Here is a 12,697-nt window from a genome sequence, read left to right on the forward strand (position 1 = left end):
AGCCATTGCTCAGGGGGATTTGGGCCAGGGCGGATTTGTTAGATCTCTGCCAGTGCCCACCTCCCAAGCACACGCGCCAGACACAGGGCACTTTCTGCAGCTGCGGATCTGATCCGCCAGAGGGCGCAGGGGCAGCTGTCTCCTCGCCAGAAGCGGGCCTGGCGTTGGGGAGGGCGCCAAGGGAGCTGGGCCCTGCTTGGCGCCCGGCCTGGGGTGGGGGACGCAGAGCTCTCCCGCTCCCTCTTCAGGGAAGGGGATTAGGTTAGAGGGCAGAGGCAGCATTAGGCTTCTTTGGGTCTGCAAGGAGGACCTTCTGTGTATGCAGGAATGTGCCTGCCAGTCAAAGATACAGGTTTGGAGGCCAGAGGTGGGAGGTCCCCCAGTCTCTCTGTACGGTGACATGACATAACAGGTGGCCTGCGCCTCAGCGCTCCTCTACCCTTCCGGTCCCATCCTCGGCGGAGGGCCTGTCCTCGGCTGACAAGAGGGAAGTGTTTCTGCTCTAGCAATACCCAACTCCGTGGGTCCCTCTGCACTTCATACATTCGGATGTGACTTTGTCGTCCCCACGGCCTGGGCTACCCTTCACCACTCCCTTCAGCCGAGCAACTCCTATCCATCAGTCCCCATTCACCCGTCCAGACTCAGCCCAGGCCTACACGAGATGTCCTGGGTAGGAGCTCCAGCAGCCAGGCTGAGCCACCGGGCACCACCTGAGGCCGGGCACCGGCGACCGCGGTCGTAAAAGTGATGGCGAAGCCCAAAGCCCGGCCGCGGGGCAGAGCTCCACTGTCTGGGTTTGCGGGTCACAGCGGCTGGCGGGCGGGGGGCTCCCGACACCAACCGGGACTCTCCACCACCCGCTGCTCATGTGCCCAGCTCCGGGGGGCAGAGCCTCTCCCTACCTACCGCTGTCGTGCAGGGAGACCCCCAGCCCCCAAATCAGGTTGCAGGTGGTGTGCGTGTTGGGGGGTATCTCCTCCCTCGGGGATGGGGTGAGGCAGCGAAGTGCCCTGGAGGCAGCGAGAATTGGAGACTCCGCCATCGGCGTCACCTTGGGGCAAGCACCCTGCACACGTGCCTCAGCCATCCCGTCTGCAAAATGGGAAGGCAGCAGCCCCACGGCAGGGGTGACCGGGGGACCCCGGGTCAGGGCGCAGGCGGCCAGGGATGAGCTCGGGGCAGGGTCGGGGGTGGGGTCGTATTCGAGCGGGCGCCGCACCTAGGGCAACTTTGCCTGCAGCTGTTGAATGAGCCGGAGGGGGCGGGGGAGGGGAGGGGAGGAGACCGAAACACAGCCCGGCGAGGGGTGCCCGAGGCGGGGCGGGGTCGGGGGTGGTGGTCGCTCGGCGGGGTGGGGGGGGCCGGGGCTCGGCGGTGCCGCCACCTCCCGGGGCGCCGCCGCCGCAGCGGCCCAGGCCCCCGCCCCGCGGCGCGTGTGTGGCAGCGCGCTGGTGGCGGAGGGGCGGGAGGGTCCGCGGCGGGGAGGCCTGGGAAGGGATCGGGCCGCAGCCCTCGCCAGCCCCTGAGGTCCACCCCCCGCCCGGCGCCCGGGCCCTCTGCGGGGCGGCAGCCGTGCGCGGCGGGAGGCGGGGGTGGCCGTGTCTGCGCGCACACGCACGCTCCCAGACACACACACGCCCGGGCCACGCCACAGACACACGACACGCGCAGAGCCCCGGCCCGGCCGCCGCGCACACTCGCACCCGCGGCAGCCGCTGCCCCGGAGGCGGAGGCGGAGGCGGAGGAGGCGGCGTCCCGCCCGGATCCCAGCCGAGACCGGAGGTGAGTGGATTCCTCCGGATCCGGATCCAGCCGCCGGCGGCTGGCTGGCTGGGACCTGGGGGGATCCGGGCTGTGCCGAGGGCGCCGTGGCCTCCGGCGGGGGGGTGGGGCTTGGCCGGGGACCCCGGGAGGGGAGGATGAGCCAGGGAGAGGCGCTCCGGGTTCCTCTCGGTCTAGGGGATCCCCGCGAGACCCCCGGGGGAACCACCTCGCGCGTGGTGGTGGGGGCGAGGCTGGGCGGAGGCGTGGTGGGAGGGCAGGGAGGACGAGCACCGAGGTGAGCCTTTGCGGGCTGGTGGTGCAGAAGCTTTGCCAGCCAGTACCACACCGCACCTCTCCGGCCCCCATCTTGGCGAACCAGAGGCTCCGCCCCCCCTTTTCCCTGAGTCCTGGCGGGTCATGGAATTCGTCTCGCTGGTAAGGCGGGGGGGGGGGGGGGGTGACGGGATCCTAGGTGGCTGGCTTGGGGGGAGGGGGCCCGGGTGCGGCTCGTCCTCCTTTCTCTCGGGAGCACTGTGAATTTAGTAGGGAGACCCGAGTTAGGGTTCGTGGGGACACTCGAAAGGGCTTGGGTTTTCCTTCTGGGTAGGGCTGGTGTGGGACAGGCACAGAGGCATGAGCCGGCAGACTGCAGCCCTGACTGGGCCCGGCCACTGCTGGGTGGTGTGTGCGTGCGTGTGTGTGTGTGTGTGTGTGTGTGTTTGTGTGTGGACTGCAACTGGTTAGGAGGGGGAGGAGGGTGGGTGTGTTGGCCGGTGGGGTGGTATATGCACGTGGGAAGGGATGTGCATTGACTCAGGATAGACCCCGTGCTGACACACACACACACACACACACACTGGGCCAGCAGGGCTTCCTCGGAATGTTTGGAGGGGAGAGAGCTGGTGTGTGTGTGTGTGTGTGTGTGTGTGTGTGTGTCTGTGCGTCTCTCAGGGTGTGAATCTGCGCACTTAGGGAGACTGTGTGGCGGATGGAGGCTGACAGGCCTCGGCGTGTCAGGCATGACCAAGGAGAACAAGCCGAGCCGGGGACGCAGCTCGCAGTCTCAGTCAGCTTTGGAGGCATGTGGCACTTCCGAGCACTTTCCAGCGCTCTGGACCATTCCTACCCTGCGGTTGGTCCCTCACTGAGAGATACAGGTGTTGGGCTGGCGTGTGTGTGCGTGTGTGTTGAGTGCGCGAGCTCTTGTGTCCGGCTGCGGATGTCACTGTCAGCAGGCCAGGCTGTGGGAGAAGCTGGGGAAAGGGCAGCTGCTGGCGGTACCTGGAGGAAAGGAGCAGGAGCTGCAGCTCTGGCCGTTGGCTTCACTGATGGAGGAGGGGCACCCTCCGGAGCTGCAGCACGGGGGCGAGGCGTGTTTGCCTGTGTGTGTGTGTGTGTGTGTGTGTGTGTGTGCTCGCATGTGCGCACGCGTGCTCGGCTCACACTGTTTCTGTGGCCCGTGGACACCTGTGGGACGTGTCATATCTGGATCAACAGCAGTGCATGTGGGCTCGCACACGCATGTTAACGTCTGGTGTGTGGGCGGACGCACACCGGTGCTGTCTCAGCTGCCTATGGGCCCTACTGCTATGATTGGTGGACGGGGGCATCTCCGGACCAACAGCCTTTGGGCAGGAAGAGAAGAATAGGGAGACATCACGGAGTTAGAAATGTGTGTGTGTGATGTCAGTGAGAACCTCGGCGTGTGACATCAGCTTCAGGCTATAGGTGACGTCACTGGGACAGCAGTGTGAGGGCCAGCCTCATGGGCCTGGGCCTATGATGTCACTGTGTGGGGCTGAGTGTCGTCAGGTCCCCCCTTCCCCTGCCCCGGGAGAGAGGAGAAGAGGGACAGGGGATAAAGCCTCAGAGCAAGCAGCCTTTCCCAAGGGGTCTCCAATTCAGGGGGCATGGGCCCCCTTTTTTTAAGGACCTTGCCCCTCAGGGAAGAATGCGTCTGATCCTCCCAAATGTGGCACCTCTTAGCTTCTTAGGTTTGCTGTACTGGCCTTCTTGTCCCAGCAGTTCACATACCTCGGGCACCCTTGTTTTGGAACATCCATGTGCCCGGGGCCTTTTTCTGAGTTTTGTGATTCAGGTGTTCTCTCTCCACTTCCCTGCCAGATGGGAGGGGGACGGGGGTCACAGGAACTGTAGCAGGCCTTTCCATGTCTGGCACATGAGGCGGAATCCAGTCTGTGCCAGATCCATTTTTCCATTCCTGAGGGCAGCCCCCCTCTCTCTGCCCCCGCCCCATGCTGTTTTGATTAAGTTGAACTTTGCAAAGAATTTGCTTCTCTTCTTTCCTGGGGGTCTCACAGCAGCCCTGTGAGGTGGGTGTGCTGGCTGCTGTTACCGGCACTCGGGGAAACTGAGTTCAGTACATTCTTTCCTCCACAGGGTGGCTGCAGGGAAACACCAGGTCAACGGGGAAGGGGACCGTTGTGCCATAGAGGGGGTGGGGAGAGCCAGCTTGACAGGTACGTTGAACGGTTGACTGGCTGTGGCTCCCACAGAGACGGGCACACCCCCCTTCTCCAGGGGGGAGGATCCAGGGTCTCGTCCCTCTGCTTTCTCTCTGATGTGATCCTGTTGTCACCCTATGGCAGTTCTGGGCGCAGAATGGAGTGCTGGGACCACAGAAATAAGCTCTGTAGGGAGGGAGTGGCTGTTTACCTTGGAATTTGACAGCTGAGGCCAGGCCGGTTCCAGAGTCCAGGTCCTCTCCTGCCCCAAACTGCTCTCCCTGCCTCCCATACTGCACCAGCGGAGTCCGTTCTTCTCAGCCTGATACTCCGGCACCTGTCAGGCTGCTTGGGTTAGACCATTCCAGAAGGCTAACTCAGTCGTCTGCCTCCAGCTGTCCCGGCTGATCCCCGATCAAATTAACTTCTGGTTCAATGATCACCCAGGGCAGAGGCCCTGACGCGGTGGCTGGTGGGCTCGGGATAACAGAGCAGCCCTTTCCTTCAGCCTGGCCCTGCACTCAGCGCCCGGGGAAGCCCTCAGAGAGAGGTCTTGAGGACTGGAGAGACAGCTGAGCAGGCCAGAGGAAGGGCTTAGCTCCAGAGAGCAATGAGCAGTACGGTGGCAATGCCGAGAAGAGTATTAGGGAAAGGTCCCACCGGCCCTGCTGAGGGCCCGGCTTGGGGTCCAATCTCTAACTCACCCTCGGCTCTTGCTCAATCCCACAGAGTCCTTGAGTTGTAAAAGCAATCCAATCGTTATTCCTCATTTCACAGACAAGACACAGAGAGATTGTAGACCAGCCCAGGGCCACACAGCAGCGGAGTTAGCCCTGGAACTTCAAGGGAGCACTCTGAGACAAAGTCCATTCATTGGTAAACACCATGGCCCAGGGGGCCTGGGTCCTTCCATCTTTGGGTGCCCGGTCACTAGGGTCCTCTCGTCCTTATGCCAGTCATTTGTAAATGGGGGTGGACAGGGACCTGGCCATGTGGGAAGCAGTAGGTGAGGGAAGCCTAGTGTGATGGTTGCAGGGATAGAAGAGTGGGAGGAGACCCTGGGCCAACCAGCTTCTGGTTTTACTCTCCCATCCCACTTTCTTTTCTGCCTCCACCCAGGCCTGTGACATCCCTGAAGGCAGGTCTCTGATTCTGGCCTTCCACGGTGCCTCCAGCCTTGTGTTAGTGGGTACTTGGCAGTGCATGCATGCATACGTGTGTGTGTGTGTGTGTGTGTGTGTGTGCATGTGTGTCTGTACACTTCCTGCTCCTTCCAGCCTGTACTTCTTACCCTCTGAATTGTGCAGGAACCAGTCCAGGAAGTGAAGAGGGTCTGGGAGTGACATTCTACCCACCCCGGGTTGTGTCATGAGCAGGAAGAGGGCAAGGCTCATCACCCCTTCTCTCTTGGGACTATGGGAATTGACTCCCAAGTGTTGCTGATTTGTCTCCTCTGAGCCAGCCCCAAGACTCAGACTTGACTCGGTTTCCCTCCTGAGTGTTGTCTCTTTTCTGCTACAGTCCTCCTGGGGTCCTGGAGAGACAGAGGCTGGGGCCTGTTCACCTCTCTTTCCTGCCCTTCTCGTGACCTGGGCCTGAGGTGGTGGGGGTGGTGTGTGTGTGTGTGGGGGGGATATTTCACAGATCTGCTTCCTCGCTGAGCAGGTCTGTCTCTCCCGCCGCCCGCCAGACTCCATAGGTCCTCGGAAGACGCTCACAGAATCCGTGTTCCTTTCATCTCCCCGAGGGTGGGTGACACCCTTCCTATTCAGATGGCGCACACATATGTACACGGTTCACTCGGGGAGAACAGCAGGCCCCGGGGGCTCAGACAAGCGCCCCTGGAAACGAGTCCTATACCTCCGCCACACAGTAGGGCTGGCTTGACAGCCGGTCTTCATGAGTGGGTGCTCTGAGTAGGAAGGGCTGGGGCTGTGGGCCGCAGGCAGGTGCTGTGAAGCCCTAGGCTGGCTGGCGGGGGGGGGGTGCAGAGGGGCTGGGCTGCCTTCTGTTCTGAGCACCCTAGAGCTCCCTTGAGCCAGCACCTGCTCTGTGCTGGAGAAGCATGAAAAACTCTCTCTCCTCTTGTTTAATTTTGACTGGAGGATTTTGGCTGTCAGCCTCAGGAGGGTGGGAGGAGCGGGGCTTGACCAGGTGGAGAGAGCATGTGTGGGCCAGGGCCAGGGAGGTAGGGGAGAATGGAGAGAGTTTTGAGAGGGTCAAGTCTAGACTTGGGGTTTGGGGACCAACCATACAGGCCCGGGAGTGCTGGGCTGAGGAGCCGTGCAGAACTGGCTTGGAGCATGCAGCTGTCTGGTGCCTGTTAAAATGCAGGTTCTTAGGCCTCGCTCGATGTGACTTCGGTCCCACAGGATGCTGTGAGGGTCCAGGAACCCCGCTTTGATGCTGTCCTTGATGATCAACTCATTCATGTTTGCGGACGGATGAGGCTGTTACGTGTTCCTTTTGGCTTTCGGGTTTCTGAGACTCTTCCCAGGCTATGGGGGGGTAGCAAGGCCATCGTGGCTCTCCCAAGGAGCCTGAGCTAAGGACCTGCCTGGGGTGACACAGGTGGATATGGGCTGACAGTCTTTAGCTTGCCCTGAATGCTGTTCTGCGTGGATTCCGAGAGCCCCTCACAAAGTCCCTCAACGCCCCTTGGTGGCACTCCTGTTGCACAGGTGATCAAGAATCCAGTCTGGGGTCCCGGATTCGAGGTGGCACCTCTGGTACAGCAGCCTTGGAGGCAGAGAACTGGAGAGGGCCTGCCCCAGCACCTTGGACAGAGCACCAGTTCCTACCCGGAGCCGGGCCTGCGGCTGCGCACCGCAGCCGGCGCGAAGGAGGGGGTGTAGAGCCAGGAAGGTGTCCCAGAGGAGGCTTGTATCCGGTGGGCCGGGGCTAGTCCCGCCGGTCCTCGCCGCCCCGGCTTCATCCTGCGGCTGCCGGTCCCCGCCCGGCGCCGCCCGCCCCCGGCTCGGCCGCTGCTTTCCGCCTTACTTCCCTGTGCTTAGAATTTGCAGCCGCAGCCTCTGACGCTCTCGCAGCCAATTTCACGGGCTCTGGGCTCGGCTCGGTGCGCAGGATGAAGAGCCGCCGGCGGGGGCGGGTCGGGGTGGGGGCGGGGGCGGCGGTGGGGGTGGGAACGCGGGCCGGAGTGTTGGTGGGGCAGGAGCGTGCCCTGGTGGTAATGGGCTCCAACGCGCATCCCCTGAGGCCGCAGCAGAGGGTGCCGGCATGCCCCGCCCAGTGTCCCAGGGTTGTGTGGCAGGTGTGCATTGGTCCTCGGTGCCTGGGAGGGGTTCCCTGTGTTGGCAGGCCTGGGGACATGTATGTGTTGGCGTGTGAAACTCTGTAGGGTGTCCTGCGCACGGGGGCGTGTTTGTCTGGGTGCCTCTGGCAAGCCTTGATGTGTGAGCAGTCCACCGTGGGGGGCTAGTGTGTGTCTGTGGGTGTGCTGATGTGTGTCTCCGCAGTGTTCCCAGGAGTGTTGACACAGCTGTAGGGCTGAGTGTTGGGACGGACGCCCGGGTAGGGCCACCCCCCTTGTCCAGGCTCTGTGGGCGTGTTGGTTCTGTCTGGATGCTCTGCGTGGGTGTACGTCTGGAGTGTGCCCCGTGGCGTGGCTGCAGGGTCTCAGTGGGCCTCTGCTTGGTTGCTTAGCCCTTCTCTAAGCACCCCCACCCTCGTTCACCCTTGCCCCTGGGTGGGGATGAGGGGACCCAGGCAGGCAGGGCTTCAGTGTTTATGTTCTGGGTGCGTTGGCTGCCAGAGCTGGGTGGGTCTACATATGTTTGTGAATGACACTGGTTGAGGGGGTGAGGTGTGAGCCCCTGCCTGCGGGGGAGGTCTGGGAGTGCCATCTGGGCTGGTGGAGGATGTGGGACCAGACAGGCGAGGGGCCCGTGTGTGTGTGTGTGTGTGTGTGTGCGCACAACACGTGTGTCTACATTCAGAGGCAGAGCTTGGACTCCACCATCCCTGTCCCACTTGTGTCTGGGCCGGTGTGGGTAAGCCCACGGCGAGGGGCTGGCAGGGCAGGACTGGTCGAGGTGTGTGTGTGTGTGTCAGAACGGGAGAGGGCGTGCAGGGTCAGTGCTCTCCCGGGGTGTGGCTCCAGTTGATGAGAGGGGCTGGGCCCCGCTGATGACTTGGATGACTGGCCAGAAGGTGACACAGGTGGGCACTGAGGAGGTGACGGCTTGCGCTTGTGAGCACCGGGCGTTGGTGTGGGTATGGGATGTGTGGCTGGGACTGTGGGTGAGCTGGCTTGAGAGGGCCCCCGTGAGAGTCAGGAACCCAGTGGCAGGGTTGTTTCCCTCAGTTTCCGGAAAGTCTACCCATCTGTTGATCACTTTTCTGCTCATGGGGCGTCAAGGATGTCTGGTGGCCCCTGGCCTCTGGCTGTGCCCCTGAGCCCGGTCGTATACCTTGGAGAGTTCCCAGTCTGCATTCTGTCTCTTGAAGCTCCGCCCTGCCAGTGCTCCTCCCCCTTTGGAGGAGGAGCTCTTTACTTCCGTCTCTAACCAGTTTGCCACATTGCTCCATCTTTCACCCCCATCTCTCATCCCTACTCTCCCTCTCCATCCCTTTCCTATCTTCCTCTCTATCTCTCAGAGTATCGTTGTGTCTCTTCATCTCTTTCCCCATCCCTCTCTCTCTCCATCTCCTCCCATGTCTCTCCATATGTCTGTCTCTCTCCATCTCTCTTCTCATCTCTCTGACTTCTCTTCTTCTTACTGTCTCACTCCATCTCTTTTTGTACCTCTCCATCTCTCTTTCTCCACTCTCCATCTTCTTCAGTCTCTTTCCCCCGCTGTCTCTCTCCCATCTCTCTTATCTTTCTGTCTCTCTCCATGTCTCTTTATCTCTGTCTCTCCCTGTCTCTCAGCCACCACCGTCCTCCATCTCTGTCTCTAGATCTGTCTCCATCTCTCTCCCTTTCCCTCCACCCCTCCTCTCCCTCGGCCTCTTCTCTCTCACACTGATATCATTTGTGGTATATGCTGTTGCCATGGGAAACCTAAGAAAGAAGTGAGTGTACCCTTCAAGACTTCAGCTTTTTCCCTCCTCCCTCCTCCTGCTGTCCCCTCCCTCTCTTCCTCTTCTCCCTCCCTCTCTCCCCCTCGCCTCCTGGCAGAGCGGAGGACTGAAGAGCCGAGCCGTTGCTGTGCTGGGCCAGGACCCAGGACCCTATTGCTACCGCTGCTGCTGCTGGGGCTGCCTAGGGGACCTCCCTCCTTGAGACCCGGGTCAGGGACAGAGCCTCACTGGCTGCAGGGACGCCCCCCCTTTGCCGGCAGACATCTGGTAAGGACAGGGTCCTTATGACTGTGAGTGTGTGGCTGTATGTGAGCACAGCTCACATGACCTGGCCTTGCAAACCCGTGATCTAGCCCAGCTTCAGCCTGCTTCGGGTCCCTTCCTACCTGGCCCAGACCCTGCCCCCAGCCATGGGCACCCCAACCTTGCCTCTCCCTGGCTCCCTTTCCCTAAGGCCTCAGAGGCTGCTGGCAAAGTGGTAGGTTGTTGGGGGGGGGGGAGAGCTGGGACAGGCCTCAGGGAGGGTGAGAAGAAAGCCCTCACTTCCAGTCCCTTTGCTTATTAGCTTAGAGGCCGAGTCTCCCTGGCCTGTGCAGCGGATGTTTGTGTCTGCTGGGCATGGGGGTCAGCCTCTGGGAAGGACTGGGAGAACATGGCCTCTTTTCCCTCCAATGAGAGCTTCTCTCGGAGGAGCAGGCTGATGGAGGGGCTAGGTGAGGATGGAGTTGCCGGCTGTGTATGTATGTGAGGTTTGATCCCCTGTCATTGAATTTTAGAGGTGGCAGGGAGAGCGGTGTGACACCAGGAGGCCGCAGGCAGGCAGGCAGCCGGCACTGTTCCAGCCTAACTATGGTTGGTGGCTGCCCCGGAGAGGAGAGGGCTGTCACTGTCAGCAAGGCTGTGTTGGTGGTGGCCACGTGGAGGGAGCTGTTGTCCAGGCAAGCGGGCGGGCACTGAGTGACGGCAGTTGCTGTGGCATTGTGGTCTCCATGGAGAGAGGAGGAGACAGCAAGGAGGCTGGCTGGCTGGCTGGCTGGGCTCAGTGTTGGTGGTTGCTAAGCAGAGCGAGAGAGATGCTGTCTCTGAGGTGTGGTGGTCTACACGTGGAGGGCTGAGGCCGCTGAGGTGTGCAGGTCCCAGAAGGGGATTCTGCAGGGAGAAGGCGTGATGGAGGAGTGGCGGGGAGGGGCCTCAGGGGACTTGCTGTTGCTGTTAGGGGCTGAAGTGGGTGTTGGAGGGGGAAGAGTGCTTTCCCATGGCTAGGCCTGAGCTTCCTGTCCCTTCTGTCCTTCCAAAGCTTTCATTTGTGCTCTGGGGTGACTGTGGCCTGCCTGGACCTCTCCTAATCCCTCTTTCCTCAGGGCCTTTGATCACCCAAGTCCCCATCTGGACACATGTTTACTTCTTGTTCCTGTCCATGCTGGAGGCCTGCTGTCCCGGTTGCATCTGACACTGACGTTTGCCTTTGAGGTCCTAGTTGGGGAAGTTCATTGTCAGAGGTCACCCAAGAGGCTCAGGACTCCCGGTTGCCAAACAGCCAGCTTTCAGGCCCCCTCTGTCCCAAGGGGACCTGCCTCTGCCTCTCCCCAGGAATTCCCTGGAAGCAACATTTCCTTGAAATAAAAGCAGGAAGTAGCCGACAAGAATGCTGAACTTCTGGATTTGTGTGTTGTGGAGACCCTGGGCCTTGGTTTCCCCTTCCGTTCAATGGGAAGGAGGCATCTGCCTCCCAGGATGGCTGTGCTGGGAGACATGGCATGGATAGCTAGCACACCTAGCATGTTTCTGGGTCACGGCTGACTCACAGCAGGTGACACTGTTACTGTCCTCTTAAAGGTGACTTCAATGTGATTTTTCCGCTATTCATGGGAGGCTAGTGGTCTTGTTCTCAGAGGTCTGCCTGCTGCGTCCTTTCCCCTAGTTCTCTAGGAATGGGAGCGGGGTCCCTTGCCGGCCTGGCAAGCAGCATGGAGCCCCATGTACTTGTGGGCTCCCTGATTGGGTCCTCGTCTGCCTGTTTTGTGTGCGCTCATATCCAGGGGCCCTGATCACAGGTATTGCCCGAGTCCCTTTTTTCTGCCTTCCTTCTTGGGGTTCTGTGTTCTAAGTTTCCTTAGCCAGCCCGGGCCTGGGCACTGCCTGTCTGACTGACTTAGGGAATGTCTGTCTTGTCTACGTTCTTGGCACCACAGGGGTATTCAGGCAAGGACCGAGAGGGGGTGTTTACAGGGGATGCCGCCTTCAAGTGACAAGGGTCTTGGTTCAGGTCCTGATCTGGGATGGTGAGATGCCCGACTTGGGCCTCACCATTGGAAAGCCCTTCGGCCCTCCCCGCTCCCACCCTGCCAGCCTTTGCATTTCAGGTTGGCCTGGGGAGGGGCCGGAGGGCTTTTTCAGGTGACCCCAAATGGTATTAGGGGGCACCAGGCACCCCCCAGTCTTTAGTTGGGAACAATATCAGACTTTCCCAGAGTTAAGCAGATGTGAGGTGGCCAGGGGGCTGACAGGAGCCCAAAGCTGGGGCCTACCAGGCTTAGGTGGTGTCCCAAGTGACCATTTAGTGAATACTTCAATGAAGATAACTTTAAATGAACTAGGGTACGAAGAAAATATCAAATTCACGCGACAACTGCCCAGAGTCTGGTGACTTAGCCGCTGGGCGGTGAGCACCTGCTGTTCCCAGGTGTGTCTCCGGGTGTCATCTCACTCCCTGGGCTTTGTGGTGGCTGGTCCTTCTGTCCTTGCTGTTTCCCAGTTGGCTATTCCGGTCGTCACTTCTTGGGGAAAGCCCTCCCTGTGACCATGTGTGTCTTCTGAGCCTCCTTACTCTCTCTCCTTACGGCCTCGAACACAGCCAATAGTGCTTCTATTTTATTTTTTAAAAAATGTTGTGTTATGTGTATGGGTGTTTTGCCTGCATGTGTGTCTGTGAACCACACATGTGTCTGATGTCAATGGAGGCCAGAAGGGGGCGTTGGATCACCTAGAACTGGAGTTATGGGTGGTCGTGAGCTACCACGTGGGTGCTGAGAACTGAACCCTGATCCTCTGGAAGAGCAAACAGTGCTCATAACTGCTGAGCCATCTCTTCAGACCCTATTAATTTTTTTTTTGTGTTAATGTTCCTAAATATGTGTGTTTGTGCATCCACGTGTATGTTCTAGTGTGTGCATGTCTTTATAGAGCAGAGGATATCCTTGGTTTTCATTTCTCAGACACTGTTCATTTCCCTTCCTTCCTTCCTTCCTTCCTTCCTTCCTTCCTTCCTTCCTTCCTTCCTTCCTTCCAGACAGGGTCTCTCGCTGGCCTAGAACTCACCATGTAGTTCTGGCTGGCCAGTGAGCCCAGGCATCCTCCTGTCTTTACTTCAATGGCGAGGAGAATGCAAGCAGGTACCATATCTTTTTTTTTTTTTTCCTAAC

General features: G+C 60.1%; 1 protein-coding gene across 3 annotated transcripts in view; it reads left to right on the forward strand.

Moving 5' to 3' along the window:
- Positions 1-1,440: 1,440 nt before the first annotated feature.
- Elfn2 (extracellular leucine rich repeat and fibronectin type III domain containing 2) overlaps positions 1,441-12,697 on the forward strand; it is a 48,583-nt gene continuing 37,326 nt past the window's right edge. Inside the window, exon 1 of one of the 3 annotated variants that reach the window (XM_060389082.1) lies at positions 1,441-1,785. The gene's annotated coding sequence lies outside the window, so the exon portion shown is untranslated. Of the gene's footprint in view, positions 1,786-1,929; positions 2,203-9,359; positions 9,543-12,697 lie in introns of those variants that run through there. The other 2 variants (XM_060389083.1, XM_060389085.1) reach the window with 2 other exon arrangements.

This window comes from Meriones unguiculatus, chromosome 8 (assembly GCF_030254825.1).
Source record: "Meriones unguiculatus strain TT.TT164.6M chromosome 8, Bangor_MerUng_6.1, whole genome shotgun sequence".
NCBI classification, from domain to species: Eukaryota; Metazoa; Chordata; class Mammalia; order Rodentia; family Muridae; genus Meriones; species Meriones unguiculatus.